The sequence below is a fragment of the Eutrigla gurnardus genome, assembly GCF_963514095.1.
Source record: "Eutrigla gurnardus genome assembly, chromosome: 8".
Taxonomy (NCBI): Eukaryota; Metazoa; Chordata; class Actinopteri; order Perciformes; family Triglidae; genus Eutrigla; species Eutrigla gurnardus.
The window spans coordinates 29948717-29968716 of NC_139922.1; positions in this window are offsets into that span (position 1 = coordinate 29948717).

Below are 20000 nucleotides of genomic sequence, written 5' to 3' on the forward strand. Positions count from 1 at the left end.
TTTATAGATGTCGATCGTCACCACCATTAACGCCTGGGTGCACTTATACCCAGGAAACTTGATCTTTTCTCACATGTGAAAAGTACAGTGCTGAAGAACATAACTTTTCAGAATATATGTTCATCCGATGTCGCTGTGGGGGAACAGCAGCGCCTTCTGCTGTTTGTCGAGATAAAAAAGCTTACAGCACCTGGTATTCCCAGGCGGTCTCCCATCCAAGTACTGACCAGGCCCGACCCTGCTTAGCTTCCGAGATCAGACGAGATCGGGCGTGTGGGGGGGGGGATCTTTTATTATAAAAATATACTTTCTTACAATTTGAAAACACTATTCATTAAAATCACAAACAACACAGAACATTTTTTTTTTTTTTTTTTTCCCTTACAATTTGAAAACACTATTCATTTAAAATCAAAAACAACACAGAACAGACTGTACACAAAAATGAAATCAAACTGTAAATCAATCCAAAATGCAAATTAAGCCAACTGAAAATGAAACAAACTGTAAATAAACCAAACTGTAAATGATCAAAAATTGAAATAAATGGAAAAGTAAATAATCAAAAACTGGAAATGAATACAAACTGTAAAGTAAAGCATGAGTAAACAGGACTAGAAATTAGCAAAACTGAAAAACAACCATAAATTACAAAACAACAAACTGCAAAAGAAAGGAGACACTACATTACTGACAAACATGTACCCAACACATAATCCCCCACCGACACTGAAACACTCAATTTGACAAACTAAAAGAACACTCAATGACACACATAATGCAAACACACTTAATGACATACTCAAAATGAAACAAAAAACATTTACTCAAAACAAAAACACAAATCACCCAACTCATTGACAAAACAAAAAGAACTGCCCGCCACCAGTGCGTCCAGATGTTTTGCGTGGTGCAGTGTCCTGAAATGTGACTGTATGAGTGTCTTCCATATGCGTGTAACAGATGTGTGCCTGTGCTCGTGAAGTGAGATGTTGCGACGTGTCCAAGTGGCCTGCCGTGCCAGTGCCAGTACTGTGTTTGTAAGTGCGTGCTTGTGTGAGAGTCCAAATAGCAGAGTCCAGGGGGTGAGTGCAGTGTGTGTGTAGTGGCAATGGGTGCGCAGAACAGACAACAAAAACACATGGAAACCCACCAACTCCGGGCAGTGCACAAACAAATGCATATCATCTTCATCCCCTAACTTACAAACTGCACAGGTCCTGGAGAAGAGCTCCCTGTGGACCTGGTGCAGGACGACCCCGGTGTAGACCCTCCTGTGCCTGACCCGGAAGTCCAGGTCGAACGCCGCATGGGATAGGTTTGGGACGCTGCAATTTTTCCAGATTTCCCTCACGTCCGAGCCGGGGAAGAGCCTCCCCCAAGCTGCCTCGGAGGAAGGCCGCCTCCCCAGCTCGGACGCGAGGAGCCTGTACAGCGTCCCGGTGTTACACTCACCAAGGGGTACGACCTGGCTCGGGGCCAGGCACAGGAGGAACGCCAGCCGAGGGTCCCGCACCGGTCCGGTGGTGCAGAGAGCCCTCCTCCAGGACTCTGGCATGGCCCTATCTACTCTAGCACCGGTGGTTCTAACGTGCCCCGGCCTAAAGCTAATCCCTCCCCTGATCAGTGAAGTTTTGGCCCTTTGAAAATCAAAGAGCCCCTCCCCGTCAATCACCTGACCAATCCTCGTGACCCCCGCTGCCCGCAACGGAGCGCAGGACAGCGCCCTTCCCTCGTGCTGGAGGAAGGGAGTCTGGAGGAATGGCAATGGTGCGATACTGCCTCTGTTCACCTCTGCTGGCTTGAGGCGGGGCAGCAACTTGCGCCACGCCTCTAGCACCTCCCGGAAGAACGGCGGTAGCTGGCTGTAGGCCGTTCTGGGAGGGAGAGTGCACAGATTGTACACGTCCCCCTCGCCGTACTGAGCCAAACAGCCCGCCATCGCGCCCTCCCAGGGGTACTGCCTGGCCGGATCGAGAAATTTTCTAACCACTTTTAGCCGCAGTGCGTCTCTTTTGGCACTCAAGTCAATCAGTCCTAAACCCCCCTCCCGTTTATTACCAATTAACACCCGTCGAGCGATCGAATTAGCCCTCCCCCTCCATAGGAAAGCGGAGAGGGTGTCCTGCAGGACGTTTAGTGCCCACTGTGGCAGCTCGCAGGTCCCCAAAACATGCACTAGAGTAGAGGCTACTAAGGCGTTCCACACTATTGCCTTTGCTCTCAGGCTGAGGCCCCGGGGCCGCCACCCGTTAACAATGTGTTTCACCCTGTTAATTGCCGCGTCCCAGTTACTGTGTGAGGCCCTATCCCCACCTATGCCCACATGTATGCCTAAAACCTTTATCTGTTGTTGGATATTAAAACCCCACCTGCCAAGACCCCCCCCGTTCGCCACCAGCAGGCAGGTCTTGGCCCTATTAAGCCTCGCCCCCGAGGCTGCCTCGAAGGCCGCGATGTGCTCCAGCGCACAATCGATTTCCTCTGGCGCCGAGGCCAGGTTGGTCACGTCGTCCGCAAAGGGGACGACGGTGACCCTCCTGAGCCCCGGCGACACGGGCAACCCTGGCATGCGGCTGTCAGCTGCGACAGCGGCCGCCAAGGACTCTATTATGATGGAGAACAGTAGTGGTGAGAGAGGACAGCCCTGCCTCACCGATCTGCCTATGTCAAACACCCTGCTCAGCCTCCCATTTATTTTTAAGCGCGACTGCGCTCCCCTGTAAAGGAGACCCACCAGCCTCCTAAGCCCTGGGCCGAAGCCCATGGCGCTCAAAGAGCCGAACAAAAATGAGTGGTCAACTCTGTCAAAGGCCTTGTCTAGGTCCAGGTTCAGGAGGAGCCCCTTATTTGACTCCTACCCTTCTTGACCTGCTTGACCAGGTCCAGGTCCCAATCGGTGTCGGAGCTGGTCCCGACCTGTGTCTGAGGAACGACAGAGACCCCTCCCTGCCGTCCCTCGAGCAGTGGCCCCTCACTGGCTGAGCCCCTCTGTCTGGCCATCGCCTGGGCCGAGGGCAGCTCACCGTCTTCTCCAAGACAGGAGCCAACCCCCGCCCAGCTGCCACCTCCGGCCTTCTCTAGCCCGTCCAGGCTAGAGCCGATGAGCTCCGCCTGGCTCCGGCCCATCGACACCGTTGCCTGCTCCGGGGGCCCAGCCCGGGCTAGGTCAGCCGTCACGGCCACACCCGCCCCCTTGCTCAGGACCTGCTGCTCACCTGCCACCTGCTCTCTGGATCCAGCCCGGGCTAGGTCAGCCTTCACGGCCACACCCGCCCCTTCCTGCTCCATGTCCTCCTCGCTCTCACACTCCTCCTCAGAGAGAAGCTCAGCCGAGGAGCCCTCATCCTCCTCCTCTTCCTCCTCCTTCTCCTCCTTCTCCTTCACCTCCTCCTCCTCCTCCCCCTCCTCCTCCTCGCTCTCCTTACACGAGCACTTTGAATTTGTATTGCTACACAACAAGCACTTCACCTCCTCCGGCCCCCTCTTGGCCCCACACTCCCGCACATAATGCCCCTGGACCCCGCACTTATGGCAGAAAAACTCCGGGCATTCTCGCAGTATGTGCCCCGGCTGAAGGCACATACGGCACACCTTGACCTGCCGGTCGTGTATGACCCTAAAGTACTCCGGCCCCAGGGCCGTCTCAAACCGTGCCGAGTATGGCAGGCTCTGGATTTTATCGTTGAATTTAACCTTGAGAAACCTGGTACCATCAGCGACGTTTGTCCCCGGCCACATTCGTCTCCTTATCGGGGAGGCAGCACTCACCCCCCAGCTCTCTAATTTAGCCACAATCTCCTCATCAGTAATGTAGGCAGGCAGGTTGAGAAATGACACGACTAGCTCATCATTGCAGAGACCTTTAGCTAGAACAGCAGTATCTCCAATTTTAAACCCATCAAGGATTCTCTCCTTACCCTTAATGTGCGTCATCGTCACTTCATAAGCGCGGGGCCCGGTGGCACGGCAAGCCACCAAGCCCCCACACAAGCCCCTCACCGCCCGCATGAGCTCCATCGCGGAGATGGGGAGAGTCCCTTGCAGCTCCAAGAGGACGGTGAGTTCCTTCTCAAAAGTCCGCTGGGGTCCTGCTGCCGTGGACGGGCCCGCCACGGCTCCGGCCGCTGCTCCCGTCCCCGATCCGGCCGCTGCTCCAGCCCCCGCAGCCTTGGCTCTTCTCGCCGCCAGCAAAGCAGCCGCTGTTTCCTTCCCGACCGCTGCAGCCATCGAAGCTGCCGCCGGAGCTTCCGCCCGTCCTGCCGACTCCACCGCCGTCCTCCCGGCCCTGCTGCCAGGTCCCGTGTCGCCCGCTCGTCCCGCCGTGTCCTCCGCCGCCGCTGCCGCCGCCTGGGCTGGCCTGCCCGCCCGTCCCGCCTGGCTGGCCGCCGCCGCCGCTGCTCTGGCTGCTGGAATCACCGCCGCCGGAGCCGCCGCCGCCTTGGTCCCTCCCGGAGCGAAGGACACGCTCCGTCCCATCGCTGCAGCCGCCGCAGCTCCCGAAGCCGCCGCCATCGGAGCCTTTCCCAGCCCCGCTGAGCCTGCTCGACCTGTCACGGGTCCCGCAGCTCTGGCGTCCCCGGCCCTCGTGGCTGCCACCCTCTGTGGCATCGCTCCAGCTGCTACGGCGGAGCCGGCTGCCAACCCGGAAGTCGGCGCGCTCCTCGTAGCCCTCTGCTTCTGACCTGCCACCCGGCCCTTCCCCCCCGCAGTCTTCCACTCACCCACATCCATACATTCACTCTCACTCACAGATTCAATCTCATTCAACAATCTTCCATTTCTATCAATCCTCACGTCAAACACACTCCGTTCCTCCTCTCCCCTCCGTGCGCCCTTTACAGGACGCCCAGAGGAGAGAGCAGGTGCAGCCAATTCCGGGTCCGTAATGCTTCTACTCGTCGTCGTTTTAGCCTTTCCTTTAGCCTTTACCATTAAGTCAGTCATTTTTTTTTTTTTTTTTTTTTTCTCTCTTTTTTTCTTTTTACAAACAGCTACTGTGAAACCCACCCCCGATCAGTGCTAGTCACTGCCGGGGGGTATTGAACCAAACTATCAAATAAACCAAAGACCCGCAATAACCTAAGAGTGCATAAGAAGTAGGAAAAGATAGAAGAGTAGAAAAGAAGAAGAGAAAACACACCGCACACACGCACACACACGACGAACAAACAATTCAAGACAGACAAACAATTGCTCTCAGCACACTCACTCACTCTCACTCTGCTGCTGCAATCTCCGCTCTCACACCGACTCGCCAACTCACACACACCAACTGCGCTCCTAGGGTTTTTTTTTATCTTTTATTATGAAAAATATATTCTCTGCAATTTGAACATTCTATTCATTTAAAACCACAAACAACACAAAACTGACTGTACAAAATTGGAAAACAAACTATAAATCAAAACCAAGATGCAAATAAAGCCAACTGAAAATGAACAAAAATGCAAATGAACCAACTGAAAATAAACCAAAATGTAAATAAACAAAGCCATAAATGAACCACACTGTGAAAAATGATAAAAAATTTAAATAAATGAAAAAGTAAATAATCAAAACTCTGGAAATGAATACAAGCTGTAAAATGAAAATAACCAGGACTAGAAATAAGCAAAACTGAAAATCAACCATAAATTTACAAAACAACAAAACTGCAAATGAAAAGAGAAACCACATCACTGACAAACATATACCCAACACATAATCCCCCACCGACACTGAAACACTCAATTTGACGAACTAAAGAACACTCACTGACACACATAATGAAAGACACACTTAATGACATATTCAAATGAACACAAAAAACATTTACTCAAAACAAAAACACAAATCACCCAACTCATTAACAAAACAAAAAGAACTGCCCGCCACCAGTGCGTCCAGTTTTTTTGCGTGGTGCAGTGTTCTGAGGTGTGCCTGTGTGATGGATTGCCAGATGCGTGAAGCGGATGTGTGCCTGTGCTCGTGCAATGAAATGTTCCGTCGAGTCCAAGTGGCTTGTCGTGCCAGTGCCAGGATTGTATTGATGAGTGCGTGCTTGTGAGTGAGTCCAAATAAAAGTGTCCAGGGGGTAAGTGTCTTGTGTGTGAAGTGGCAATGGGTGCGCAAAACAGACAACAAAAACACATGAAAACCCACCAACTCAGGGCAGTGCACAAACAAATGCAGATCGTCCTCATCCCCTAACTGACAAACTGCGCAGGTCCTGGAGAAGAGCTCCCTGTGGACCTGGTGCAGGACGACCCCGGTGAAGACCCTCCTGTGCCTGACGCGGAAGTCCAGGTCGAACGCCGCATGCGATATGTCCGGGACGTTGCAGTTTTTCCAGATCTCCTCAACGTCCGAGCCGGGGAAGAGCCGCCTCCAAGCTGCCTCGGAGGAAGGCCGCCTCCCCAGCTCGGACGCGAGGAGCCTATACAACGTCCCGGTCCTACAGTCAGCAAGGGGTACGACCTGGCTCGAGGCCAGGCACAGGAGGAACGCCAACCGAGGGTCCCGCACCGGTCCGATGGTGCAGAGAGCCCTCCTCCAGGACTCTGGCATGGCCCTATCTACTCTAGCACCGGTGGTTCTAACGTGCCCCGGCCTAAAGCTAATCCCTCCCCTGATCAGTGAAGTTTTGGCCCTTTGAAAATCAAAGAGCCCCTCCCCGTCAATCACCTGACCAATCCTCGTGACCCCCGCTGCCCGCAACGGAGCGCAGGAGAGCGCCCTTCCCTCGTGCTGGAGGAAGGGAGTCTGGAGGAATGGCAACGGTGCGATACTGCCTCTGTTCACCTCTGCTGGCTTGAGGCGGGGCAGCAACTTGCGCCACGCCTCTAGCACCTCCCGGAAGAACGGCGGTAGCTGGCTGTAGGCCGTTCTGGGAGGGAGAGTGCACAGATTGTACACGTCCCCCTCGCCGTACTGAGCCAAACAGCCCGCCATCGCGCCCTCCCAGGGGTGCTGCCTGGCCGGATCGAGAAATTTTCTAACCACTTTTAGCCGCAGTGCGTCTCTTTTGGCACTCAAATCAATCAGTCCTAAACCCCCCTCCCGTTTATTACCAATTAACACCCGTCGAGCGATCGAATTGGCCCTCCCCCTCCATAGGAAAGCGGAGAGGGTGTCCTGCAGGACGTTTAGTGCCCACTGTGGCAGCTCGCAGGTCCCCAAAACATGCACTAGAGTAGAGGCTACTAAGGCGTTCCACACTATTACCTTTGCTCTCAGGCTGAGGCCCCGGGGCCGCCACCTGTTAACAATGTATTTCACCCTGTTAATTGCCGCGTCCCAGTTACTGTGTGAGGCCCTATCCCCACCTATGCCCACATGTATACCTAAGATCTTAGTCTGCTGTTGGATGTTATAACCCCATCGGCCAAGACCCCCCCCGTCCGCCACCAGCAGGCAGGTCTTGGCCCTGTTTAGCCTCGCCCCCGAGGCTGCCTCGAAGGCCGCGACGTGCTCCAGTGCGTAGTCGATCTGCTCCGGCGCCGAGGCCAGGACGGTCACGTCGTCCGCAAAGGGGACGACGGTGACCCTCCTGAGCCCCAGCGCCACGGGCAGCCCCGGCATGCGACCGTCCGCTGCGACGGCGGCCGCCAGGGACTCCACCACCACGGAGAACAGCAGCGGCGAGAGAGGAAAGCCCTGCCTCACCGATCTCCCTATAGTGAATGCCCTACTCAGTCTCCCGTTAATTTTCAATCTCGCCTGTGCTCCCCTATATAAAAGACCCACCATCTTCCTGAGCCCTGGCCCGAAGCCCATGGCGCTCAGGGAGTTAAATAAAAACGAGTGATCCACTCGGTCAAAAGCTTTGTCTAGGTCCAGGTTCAGGAGGAGCCCCTTTTTTGACTCCTCCATCCCCCGGACCGCTCCCTGCACAACCATGATTGAGTCTGCTATGTCCCTGCCGGGGACGCCGTAAGCCTGTAAGCTGGTCACGACGTCCCCGGCCACCTCCTTCACCCTATTAGCTAATATTTTAGCGAAGATTTTATAGTCAACATTTAGCAGACTTATTGGCCTGTAATTTTTGATCTCCCTCCTGTCCCCTTTCTTGAACAGGATGGAGATCACTCCCGCCGAGAACCCCTCTGGCACCCCATCTTTCTCTACCATTTCATTAAAAAGCTGTGTGAGGAGTGGCACAAGGTACTCCTCACACAGCATATAGAGCTCGGCGGTGAGGCCGTCTTCTCCAGGGCTTTTGGCCCTGGATAGGCCGGCTACGGCCCTGGCGACCTCATCCTCCGTGATCCTCCCCTCTAGTAAATCACTATCCAGTGCGCTTAGCCTCCCTCTCACTCTGCTCAGCAGCTGTTCCCCCCCCACCTTATCCACCTGCTCCCTGCCAAACAACCTTTCATAAAACGAGACGGCCACCTCCTCTACTCCATCCCGCCCCGTAACCATGATCCCCGCCTCGTCTTCTAACTGCCCAATCTCCTGCCTTTGCTGTCTACCCTTCTCCAGGCCGAGAAAGTACGCGGAGTACCTCTCGCCCTGGAGGAGGTCGACAGCTCTGGCGCGCAGGGCTGCAGCAGCGCACCTAGCTCCGTGCAGCTCTGCCAGCCTCGCCTTTGCGGCTTCCATGCCCGCCAGCTGCACTCCAGTCGCCGTGTCAATGCTAGAAATGACGTTTTTAATAACGTCATTTAATTTCTGTTCCTCCATTTTTCCTAACCACCCCTTATGTTTAGCGAAGTTTATTGCCAGCCTCTTGATTCTTGCCTTAAACTCCACCCACCTCCCCAACAATCCCCGCTCATCATCGCACTCATGCACACAATACAATAACAATTTTTCAAGCTTATTTCTGAAGCGGCGGTCCTCCAGCAGGCCAGCATTGAGGACCCACAGGCCGCCCCCCCGGACGTCCCCCGGCCCCGAGAAGCTGCATCGGAGGAACAGGTGATCGCTCCATGGGCATGGCTCGTAAGCGACCCCCCGAATCCCCCTCAGCAACCCCCCGGAGGCCAGGAGCAAGTCGATCCGGGAGCGGCGGCTGCGGCCCTGCACCACCTGGACCCGACTGTAGGACCGCCTACCTGGGTTGAGAACCCGAAACACATCCACCATATTGTTACGTACACATAAATCCAAAAACACACCCCTGCTCACGTCGGACCTGAGCTTCTCCCTCCCCCCCACATCATCCAAGGTCTGAACCAGGTTCAGGTCCCCTATGATGATGGTGGTGGGAGTGATCCACCTCTCCAGCTCTAGAAAAAGAGCTTTTCTTTTCACTTCGTCGTTCTGTGCATAAACATTTATCAACCTGCCTGCCCACTGTGGACACACAATATCCAGCACTATTATTCTGCCTTCATTATCTGAGTGCACCATTACCCACGTAACCCCCGCTGTCTCCCCGAACAGCACAGCCACCCCTCCGGAGGTAACACCCCCGTTGTTGCAAGCTATGCTGCCCTTCCACTCCCCCCTCACCCTTTGCTCCACCCGCTGATCCCACCAGGTCTCTTGGACACACAAAATGTCATTGTTTTTTACACTAGCAAGAATAGCCCTGGTTTTAACCCACGTGCGGAGCCCACGAACATTTAGAGAAAGGAGGGAAGCCATCAGGGACACCTAGTGGAGGGAATGCACATCATTGCTTGGTTTTCCTTTTCTTATTCTTTCTACCCGTCCTAACCTGCTTGACCTGGTCCAGGTCCCAGTCGGTGTCGGAGCTGGTCCCGAGCTGTGTCTGAGGAACGACAGGGACCCCTCCCTGCCGTCCCTCGAGCAGTGGCCCCTCACTGGCTGAGCCCCCCTGTCTGGCCATCACCTGGGCCGAGGGCAGCTCACCGTCTTCTCCAAGACAGGAGCCGACCCCCGCCCAGCCGCCGCCTCCGGTCGCCTCCAGCCCGACCAGGCTGGAGCCCATGAGCTCCGCCTGGGTCCGGCCTGTCGGCACCGTTGGCTGCACCGGGGGCCCAGCCCGGGCTAGGTCAGCCTTCACGGCCACACCCGCCCCCTTGCTCGGGTCCTGCTGCTCACCTGGCACCTGCTCCCTGGATCCAGCCCGGGCTAGGTCAGCCGTCACGGCCACACCCGCCCCTTCCTGCTCCATGTCCTCCTCGTTCTCACTCTCCACCTCCTCAGAGAGAAGCTCAGCCGAGGAGCCCTCGTCCTCCTCCTCTTCCTCCTCCTTCTCCTCCTCCTCCTCCCCTCCCTCATCCTCGCTCTCCTTGCACGAGCACTTAGAATTAACATTTTTGCATAACACACACTTCTCCTCCTCCGGCCCCCTCTTGGCCCCACACTCCCGCACGTAATGCCCCTGGACCCCGCATTTGTGACAGAAAAACTCCGGGCATTCTCGCAGTATGTGCCCCGGCTGGAGACACATACGGCACACCTTGACCTGACGATCGTGAATAACCCTGAAGTATTCGGGCCCTAGGGCCGTCTCAAACCGCGCCGAGTACGGCAGGCTCTGGATTTTATCGTTAAATTTTACTTTTAAAAACCTGGTACCATCAGCGACGTTAGTCCCCGGCCACATTCGTCTCCTTATCGGGGAGACAGCGCCCACCCCCCAGCTCTCTAATTTAGCCACAATTTCCTCATCAGTAATATAAGCAGGCAGGTTGAGAAATGACACGACAAGCTCATCATTGCACAGCCCTTTGGCTAAAACAGCAGTGTCCCCAATTTTAAAGCCGTCAAGGATTCTCTCCTTACCCTTAATGTGTGTCATCGTCATTTCGTAAGCGCGGGGACCGGTAGCACGGCAAGCCAACAAGCCCCCACACAAGCCCCTCACCGCCCGCATGAGCTCCATCGCGGAGATGGGGAGAGTCCCTTGCAGCTCCAAGAGGACGGTGAGTTCTTTGTCGAAAGTCCGCTGTGGTCCTGCTGCCGCGGACGGGTCCGCCACGGCTCCGGCCGCTGCTCCCGTCCCCGGTCCGGCCGCTGCTCCAGCCCCCGCAGCCTTGGCTCTTCTCGCTGCCAGCAAAGCAGCCGCTGTTTCCTTCCCGGCCGCTGCCACGATCGAAGCCGCCACCGGAGCCTCCGCCCGTCCCGCAGAATCCACCGCCGTCCTCCCGGCCCCGCTGCCTGGTCCCGTGTCGCCCGCTCGTCCCGCAGTGTTCGCCGCCGCCGCTGCTGCCGCCGCCTGGGCTGGCCTGCCCGTCCGTCCCGCCTGGTTGGCCGCCGCCGCTGCTCTGGCTGCTGGGATCACCGCCGCCTGAGCTGCCGCCGCTTTGGTCCCTCCCGGAGCGAAGGACACGCTCCGTCCCATCTCCGCCGCCGCCGCAGCTCCCGTAGCCGCCGCCATCGGAGCCTTTCCCAGCCCCGCTGAGCCTGCTCGACCTGTCACGGGTCCCGCAGCTCTGGCGTCCCCGTCCCTCGTGGCTGCCACCCTCTGTGGCATCACTCCCGCTGGTACGGCGGAGCCGGCTGCCAACCCGGAAGTCGGCGCGCTCCTCGCTGCCCTCTGCTTTTTGCCCGCCACCTGTCCCTTCCCCCCCGCAGTCTTCCACTCGCCGTCATCCACACACTCATTTTCACTCATGGACTCAATCCCTTTCATTATTCTTCCACTCCTGTCAATCCTCACATCATACATACTCAGAGCCTCTTCTCCCCCCCGAACGCCCTTTGCAGGACGCCCAGAGGAGAGAGCAGGTGCAGCCAAATCCGGGTCCGTCATGCTTCTCGTCGTCATCTTAACCTTACTTTTAGTCTTTACCGTGTAATCCGTCATTTTTTTTTGTTATATATTTTTTTTTTTTGCACACAAATGTTACCGTGATATCCCACCCCCGATCAGTGCTAGTCACTGCCGGGGGGTATTAACCAAACTATCTATTAACAAAGAACCCGAAGTGACACCAAGTACATATAAAGGAAGAAAGATAGAAGAGGGGGAGAAAAAAGGAAGGAAAAAACACACCGCACACACGCACACACACGACGAACAAACAAATCCACGGACAAACAATTGCACTCTGACTCACGCTCTTGCTCTCGCTCGCTCTCTCTCGCTCTGACTCGCCAACTCACACACACACTGCTCCTAGGGGTTTTTTTTTTTTATCTTTTATTATGAAAAATATATTCTCTGCAATTTGAACATTCTATTCATTTAAAACCACAAACAACACAAAACTGACTGTACAAAATTGGAAAACAAACTGTAAGTCAAACACAAATGAAAAATAGAGCCAACTGAAAAAGAAAAAATGCAAATGAACCAACTGAAAATAAACCAAAAAATATAAATAAACAAAACCGTAAATGAACCAAACTGTAAAAATTGATCAAAAATTGAAATAAATGAAAAAGTGAATAATCAAGAACTAGAAATGAAACACAAGCTGTAAAATAAAAATAACCAGGACTAGAAATAAGCAAAACTGAAAATCAACCATAAATTACAAAACAACAAAACTGCAAATGAAAAGAGAAACCACATCACTGACAAACATATACCCAACACATAGTCCCCCACCGACACTGAAACACTCAATTGGACATGCTAAGCGAACACTCAATGACACATACATGATGAAAAAAAAAACACTTAATGACATACACGAAAAATGAAACAAAACACATTTATTCAAAACAAAAACACAAATCACCCAGCTCATTCACAAAACAGAAAGAACAGCCCGCCACCATTGCGTCCAGTTTTTTGGCGTGATGCAGTGTTCTGAAGTGTGCCTGTGTGATTGTCCTCCAGATGCGTGTAACGGATGTGTGCCTGTGTTCGTGTAGTGCGATGTTGCGTCTTGTCCAGGTGGCCTGCCGTGCCAGTGCCAATATTGTGTTGGTGAGTGCATGCTTGCGTGCCAGTCCAAATAACAGAGTCCAGGGGGTGAGTGTCGTGAGTGTGTAATGACAATGAGTGCGCAGAACAGACAGCAGAAAAGCATGAAAACCCACCAACTCGGGGCAGTGCACAAACAAATGTAAATCATCCTCATCCCCTAGCTGACAAACTGCGCAGGTCCTGGAGAAGAGCTCCCTGTGGACCTGGTGCAGGACGACCCCGGTGAAGACCCTCCTGTGCCTGACGCGGAAGTCCAGGTCGAACGCCGCATGCGATATGTCCGGGACGTTGCAGTTTTTCCAGATCTCCTCCACGTCCGAGCCGGGGAAGAGCCGCCTCCAAGCTGCCTCGGAGGAAGGCCGCCTCCCCAGCTCGGACGCGAGGAGCCTATACAACGTCCCGGTCCTACAGTCTGCAAGGGGTACGACCTGGCTCGGGGCCAGGCACAGGAGGAACGCCAACCGAGGGTCCCGCACCGGTCCGATGGTGCAGAGAGCCCTCCTCCAGGACTCTGGCATGGCCCTATCTACTCTAGCACCGGTGCTTCTAACGTGCCCCGGCCTAAAGCTAATCCCTCCCCTAATCAGTGAAGTTTTGGCTCTTTGAAAATCAAAGAACCCCTCCCCGTCAATCACCTGACCAATCCTCGTGACCCCCGCTGCCCGCAACGGAGCGCAGGACAGCGCCCTTCCCTCGTACTGGAGGAAGGGAGTCTGGAGGAATGGCAACGGTGCGATACTGCCTCTGTTCACCTCTGCTGGCTTGAGGCGGGGCAGCAACTTGCGCCACGCCTCTAGCACCTCCCGGAAGAACGGCGGTAGCTGGCTGTAGGCCGTTCTGGGAGGGAGAGTGCACAGATTGTACACGTCCCCCTCGCCGTACTGAGCCAAACAGCCCGCCATCGCGCCCTCCCAGGGGTACTGCCTGGCCGGATCGAGAAATTTTCTAACCACTTTTAGCCGCAGTGCGTCTCTTTTGGCACTCAAGTCAATTAGTCCTAAACCCCCCTCCCGTTTATTACCAATTAACACCCGTCGAGCGATCGAATTGGCCCTCCCCCTCCAGAGGAATGTGGAGAGGGTGTCCTGCAGGACGTTTAGTGCCCACTGTGGCAGCTCGCAGGTCCCCAAAACATGCACTAGAGTAGAGGCTACTAAGGCGTTCCACACTATTACCTTTGCTCTCAGGCTGAGGCCCCGGGGCCGCCACCTGTTAACAATGTATTTCACCCTATTAATTGCCGCGTCCCAGTTACTGTGTGAGGCCCTATCCCCACCTATGCCCACATGTATACCAAAGATCTTTGTCTGCTGTTGGATATTAAAACCCCACCGGCCAAGACCCCCCCCGTTCGCCACCAGCAGGCAGGTCTTGGCCCTGTTAAGCCTCGCCCCCGAGGCTGCCTCGAAGGCCGCGACGTGCTCCAGTGCGCGGTCGATCTGCTCCGGCGCCGAGGCCAGGATGGTCACGTCGTCCGCAAAGGGGACGACGGTGACCCTCCCGAGCCCCGGCGCCACGGGCAGCCCCGGCATGCGACCGTCCGCTGCGACGGCGGCCGCCAGGGACTCCACCACCACGGAGAACAGCAGCGGCGAGAGAGGACAGCCCTGCCTCACCGATCTCTCTATTTTAAAAACCCCGCTCAACCTCCCGTTAATTTTTAATCTTGCCTGCGCTCCCCTATATAAAAGCCCCACCATCTTCCTGAGCCCTGGCCCGAAGCCCATGGCGCTCAGGGAGTTGAATAAAAAGGAATGATCCACCCTGTCAAACGCCTTCTCGAGGTCCAGGTTCAGGAGGAGCCCCTTATTTGATTCCTCCATCCCCCGGACCGCTCCTTGCACAGCTAAAATGGAATCAGCTATGTCCCTGCCGGGAACGCCGTAAGCCTGCAAGCTGGTCACGACGTCCCCGGCCACCTCCTTCACCCTGTTGGCTAAGATTTTAGCAAGGACTTTATAGTCCACGTTTAAAAGGCTTATTGGCCTATAATTTTTGATCTCCCTCCTATCCCCTTTTTTGAATAGGAGGGAGATCACCCCTGCCGAGAACCCCTCTGGCACCCTATTCCTGTCCACCATCTCATTAAAAAGCTGTGTGAGGAGCGGCACAAAGTACTCCTCACACAGCATATAGAGCTCGGCGGTGAGGCCGTCCTCTCCAGGGCTTTTGGCCCTGGATAGGCCGGCTACGGCCCTGGCGACCTCAACCTCCGTGATCCTCCCCTCCAATAAACCACTGTCCAATGCGCTCAGCCTCCCTCTCACTCTGCTCAGCAGCTGTTCCCCCCTCACCTTATCCACCTGCTCCCTGCCAAACAGTTTTTTAAAAAACGAGACGGCCACATCCTCTACTCCATCCCGCCCCGTGACCATGATCCCCGCCTCGTCCTCTAGCTGCCCAATCTCCTGCCTTTGCTGTCTACCCTTCTCCAGGCCGAGAAAGTACGCGGAGTACCTCTCGCCCTGGAGGAGGTCGACAGCTCTGGCGCGCAGGGCTGCAGCAGCGCACCTGGCTCCATGCAGCTCTGCCAGCCTCGCCTTTGCGGCTTCCATGCCCGCCAGCTGTGCTCCAGTCGCCGTGTCTATGCCCGTTATGACGTTTTTAATAACTTGATTTAATTTCTGTTCCTCCCTCCTCTCCAACCAGCCCTTATGCTTTGCGAAGTTAATTGCGAGCCTTTTTATTCTCGCCTTAAACTCCACCCACCTCCCCAACAATCCCCGCTCATCATCACACTCATGCACACAATACAAAAGCAGTTTATCCAGCTTATTTCTGAAATGGCGATCCTCCAGCAGGCCAGCGTTGAGGACCCACAGGCCGCCTCCCCGGACGTCCCCCGGCCCCGAGAAGCTGCATCGGAGGAACAGGTGATCGCTCCATGGGCAGGGCTCATAAGCGACCCCCCGAATCCCCCTCAGCAACCCCCCGGAGGCCAGGAGCAAGTCGATCCGGGAGCGACGGCTGCGGCCCTGCACCACCTGGACCCGACTGTAGGACCGCCTACCTGGGTTGAGAACCCGAAACACATCAATCATGTCATTACGTACACATAGATCCGCGAACACACCCCTGCTCACGTCAGACCTGAGCTTTTCCCTCCCCCCCACATCGTCCAAGGTCTGGACCAGGTTCAGGTCCCCTATGACGATGGTGGTGGGAGTGATCCACCTTTCCAGCTCCAGAAACAGGGCTTTTCTTTTCATTTCATCGTTATGTGCGTATACATTTATCAACCTGCCTGCCCATTGTGGACACACAATATCCAGGACTATTACTCGTCCTTCATTGTCAGAGTGCACTACTCCCCACGTAACCCCAGCTGCTTCCCCGAACAGCACAGCCACCCCTCCGGAGGTAACACCCCCGTTGTTGCAAGCTATGCTGCCCTTCCACTCCCCCCGCACCCTTTGCTCCACCCGCTGATCCCACCAGGTCTCTTGGACACACAAAATGTCATTGTTTTTTACACTAGCAAGAATAGCCCTGGTTTTAACCCACGTGCGGAGCCCACGAACATTTAAAGAAAGGAGGGAAGCCATCAGGGACACCTAGTGGAGGGAATGCACATCATTGCTTGGTTTTCCTTTTCTTATTCTTTCTACCCGTCCTAACCTGCTTGACCTGGTCCAGGTCCCAGTCGGTGTCGGAGCTGGTCCCGAGCTGTGTCTGAGGAACGACAGGGACCCCTCCCTGCCGTCCCTCGAGCAGTGGCCCCTCACTGGCTGAGCCCCCCTGTCTGGCCATCACCTGGGCCGAGGGCAGCTCACCGTCTTCTCCAAGACAGGAGCCTACCCCCGCCCAGCCGCCGCCTCCGGCCGCCTCCAGCCCGACCAGGCTGGAGCCCATGAGCTCCGCCTGGGTCCGGCCTGTCGGCACCGTTGGCTGCACCGGGGGCCCAGCCCGGGCTAGGTCAGCCTTCACGGCCACACCCGCCCCCTTGCTCGGGTCCTGCTGCTCACCTGGCACCTGCTCCCTGGATCCAGCCCGGGCTAGGTCAGCCGTCACGGCCACACCCGCCCCTTCCTGCTCCATGTCCTCCTCGTTCTCACTCTCCACCTCCTCAGAGAGAAGCTCAGCCGAGGAGCCATCGTCCTCCTCCTCTTCCTCCTCCTTCTCCTCCTCCTCCTCCCCTCCCTCATCCTCGCTCTCCTTGCACGAGCACTTAGAATTAACATTTTTGCATAACACACACTTCTCCTCCTCCGGCCCCCTCTTGGCCCCACACTCCCGCACGTAATGCCCCTGGACCCCGCATTTGTGACAGAAAAACTCCGGGCATTCTCGCAGTATGTGCCCCGGCTGGAGACACATACGGCACACCTTGACCTGACGATCGTGAATAACCCTGAAGTATTCGGGCCCTAGGGCCGTCTCAAACCGCGCCGAGTACGGCAGGCTCTGGATTTTATCGTTAAATTTTACTTTTAAAAACCTGGTACCATCAGCGACGTTAGTCCCCGGCCACATTCGTCTCCTTATCGGGGAGACAGCGCCCACCCCCCAGCTCTCTAATTTAGCCACAATTTCCTCATCAGTAATATAAGCAGGCAGGTTGAGAAATGACACGACAAGCTCATCATTGCACAGCCCTTTGGCTAAAACAGCAGTGTCCCCAATTTTAAAGCCGTCAAGGATTCTCTCCTTACCCTTAATGTGTGTCATCGTCACTTCGTAAGCGCGGGGACCGGTAGCACGGCAAGCCAACAAGCCCCCACACAAGCCCCTCACCGCCCGCATGAGCTCCATCGCGGAGATGGGGAGAGTCCCTTGCAGCTCCAAGAGGACGGTGAGTTCTTTGTCGAAAGTCCGCTGTGGTCCTGCTGCCGCGGACGGGTCCGCCACGGCTCCGGCCGCTGCTCCCGTCCCCGGTCCGGCCGCTGCTCCAGCCCCCGCAGCCTTGGCTCTTCTCGCTGCCAGCAAAGCAGCCGCTGTTTCCTTCCCGGCCGCTGCCACGATCGAAGCCGCCACCGGAGCCTCCGCCCGTCCCGCAGAATCCACCGCCGTCCTCCCGGCCCCGCTGCCTGGTCCCGTGTCGCCCGCTCGTCCCGCAGTGTTCACCGCCGCCGCTGCTGCCGCCGCCTGGGCTGGCCTGCCGCCGCCTGGGCTGGCCTGCCCGTCCGTCCCGCCTGGTTGGCCGCCGCCGCTGCTCTGGCTGCTGGGATCACCTCCGCCTGAGCTGCCGCCGCTTTGGTCCCTCCCGGAGCGAAGGACACGCTCCGTCCCATCTCCGCCGCCGCCGCAGCTCCCGTAGCCGCCGCCATCGGAGCCTTTCCCAGCCCCGCTGAGCCTGCTCGACCTGTCACGGGTCCCGCAGCTCTGGCGTCCCCGTTCCTCGTGGCTGCCACCCTCTGTGGCATCACTCCCGCTGGTACGGCGGAGCCGGCTGCCAACCCGGAAGTCGGCGCGCTCCTCGCTGCCCTCTGCTTTTTGCCCGCCACCTGTCCCTTCCCCCCCGCAGTCTTCCACTCGCCGTCATCCACACACTCATTTTCACTCATGGACTCAATCCCTTTCATTATTCTTCCACTCCTGTCAATCCTCACATCATACATACTCAGAGCCTCTTCTCCCCCCCGAACGCCCTTTGCAGGACGCCCAGAGGAGAGAGCAGGTGCAGCCAAATCCGGGTCCGTCATGCTTCTCGTCGTCATCTTAACCTTACTTTTAGTCTTTACCGTGTAATCCGTCATTTTTTTTGTTATATATATTTTTTTTTTTTGCACACAAACGTTACCGTGATATCCCACCCCCGATCAGTGCTAGTCACTGCCGGGGGGTATTAACCAAACTATCTATAAACAAAGAACCCGAAGTGACACCAAGTACATATAAAGGAAGAAAGATAGAGTAAGGGAAGAAGAAAGAAAAGGAAAAACACACCGCACACACGCACACACACGACGAACAAACAATTCAAGACAGACAAACAATTGCTCTCAGCACACTCACTCACTCTCACTCTGCTGCTGCAATCTCCGCTCTCACACCGACTCGCCAACTCACACACACCAACTGCGCTCCAAGAGGTTCGGGGCGGTATGGCCGTAAGCCGTAGAAGGATGCGGAGAAAAGCCCTTTATAGATGTCGATCGTCACCACCATTAACGGCTGGGTGCACTTATACCCAGGAAACTTGATCTTTTCTCACATGTGAAAAGTACAGTGCTGAAGAACATAACTTTTCAGAATATATGTTCATCCGATGTCGCTGTGGGGGAACAGCAGCGCCTTCTGCTGTTTGTCGAGATAAAATAGCTTACAGCACCTGGTATTCCCAGGCGGTCTCCCATCCAGGTACTGACCAGGCCCGACCCTGCTTAGCTTCCGAGATCAGACGAGATCGGGCGTGTGGAGGGCGGTATGGCCGTAAGCCAAAGAAGGATGCGGAGAAAAGCCCTTTATAGATGTCGATCGTCCCCACCATTAACGCCTGGGTGCACTTATACCCAGGAAACTTGATCTTTTCTCACATGTGAAAAGTACAGTGCTGAAGAACATAACTTTTCAGAATATATGTTCATCCGATGTCGCTGTGGGGGAACAGCAGCGCCTTCTGCTGTTTGTCGAGATAAAAAAGCTTACAGCACCTGGTATTCCCAGGCGGTCTCCCATCCAAGTACTGACCAGGCCCGACCCTGCTTAGCTTCCGAGATCAGACGAGATCGGGCGTGTGGAGGGCGGTATGGCCGTAAGCCGAAGAAGGATGCGGAGAAAAGCCCTTTATAGATGTCGATCGTCACCACCATTAACGCCTGGGTGCACTTATACCCAGGAAACTTGATCTTTTCTCACATGTGAAAAGTACAGTGCTGAAGAACATAACTTTTCAGAATATATGTTCATCCGATCTCGCTGTGGGGGAACAGCAGCGCCTTCTGCTGTTTGTCGAGATAAAATAGCTTACAGCACCTGGTATTCCCAGGCGATCTCCCATCCAAGTACTGACCAGGCCCGACCCTGCTTAGGTTCCGAGATCAGACGAGATCGGGCGTGTGGAGGGCGGTATGGCCGTAAGCCGAAGAAGGATGCGGAGAAAAGCCCTTTATAGATGTCGATCGTCACCACCATTAACGCCTGGGTGCACTTATACCCAGGAAACTTGATCTTTTCTCACATGTGAAAAGTACAGTGCTGAAGAACATAACTTTTCAGAATATATGTTCATCCGATGTCGCTGTGGGGGAACAGCAGCGCCTTCTGCTGTTTGTCGAGATAA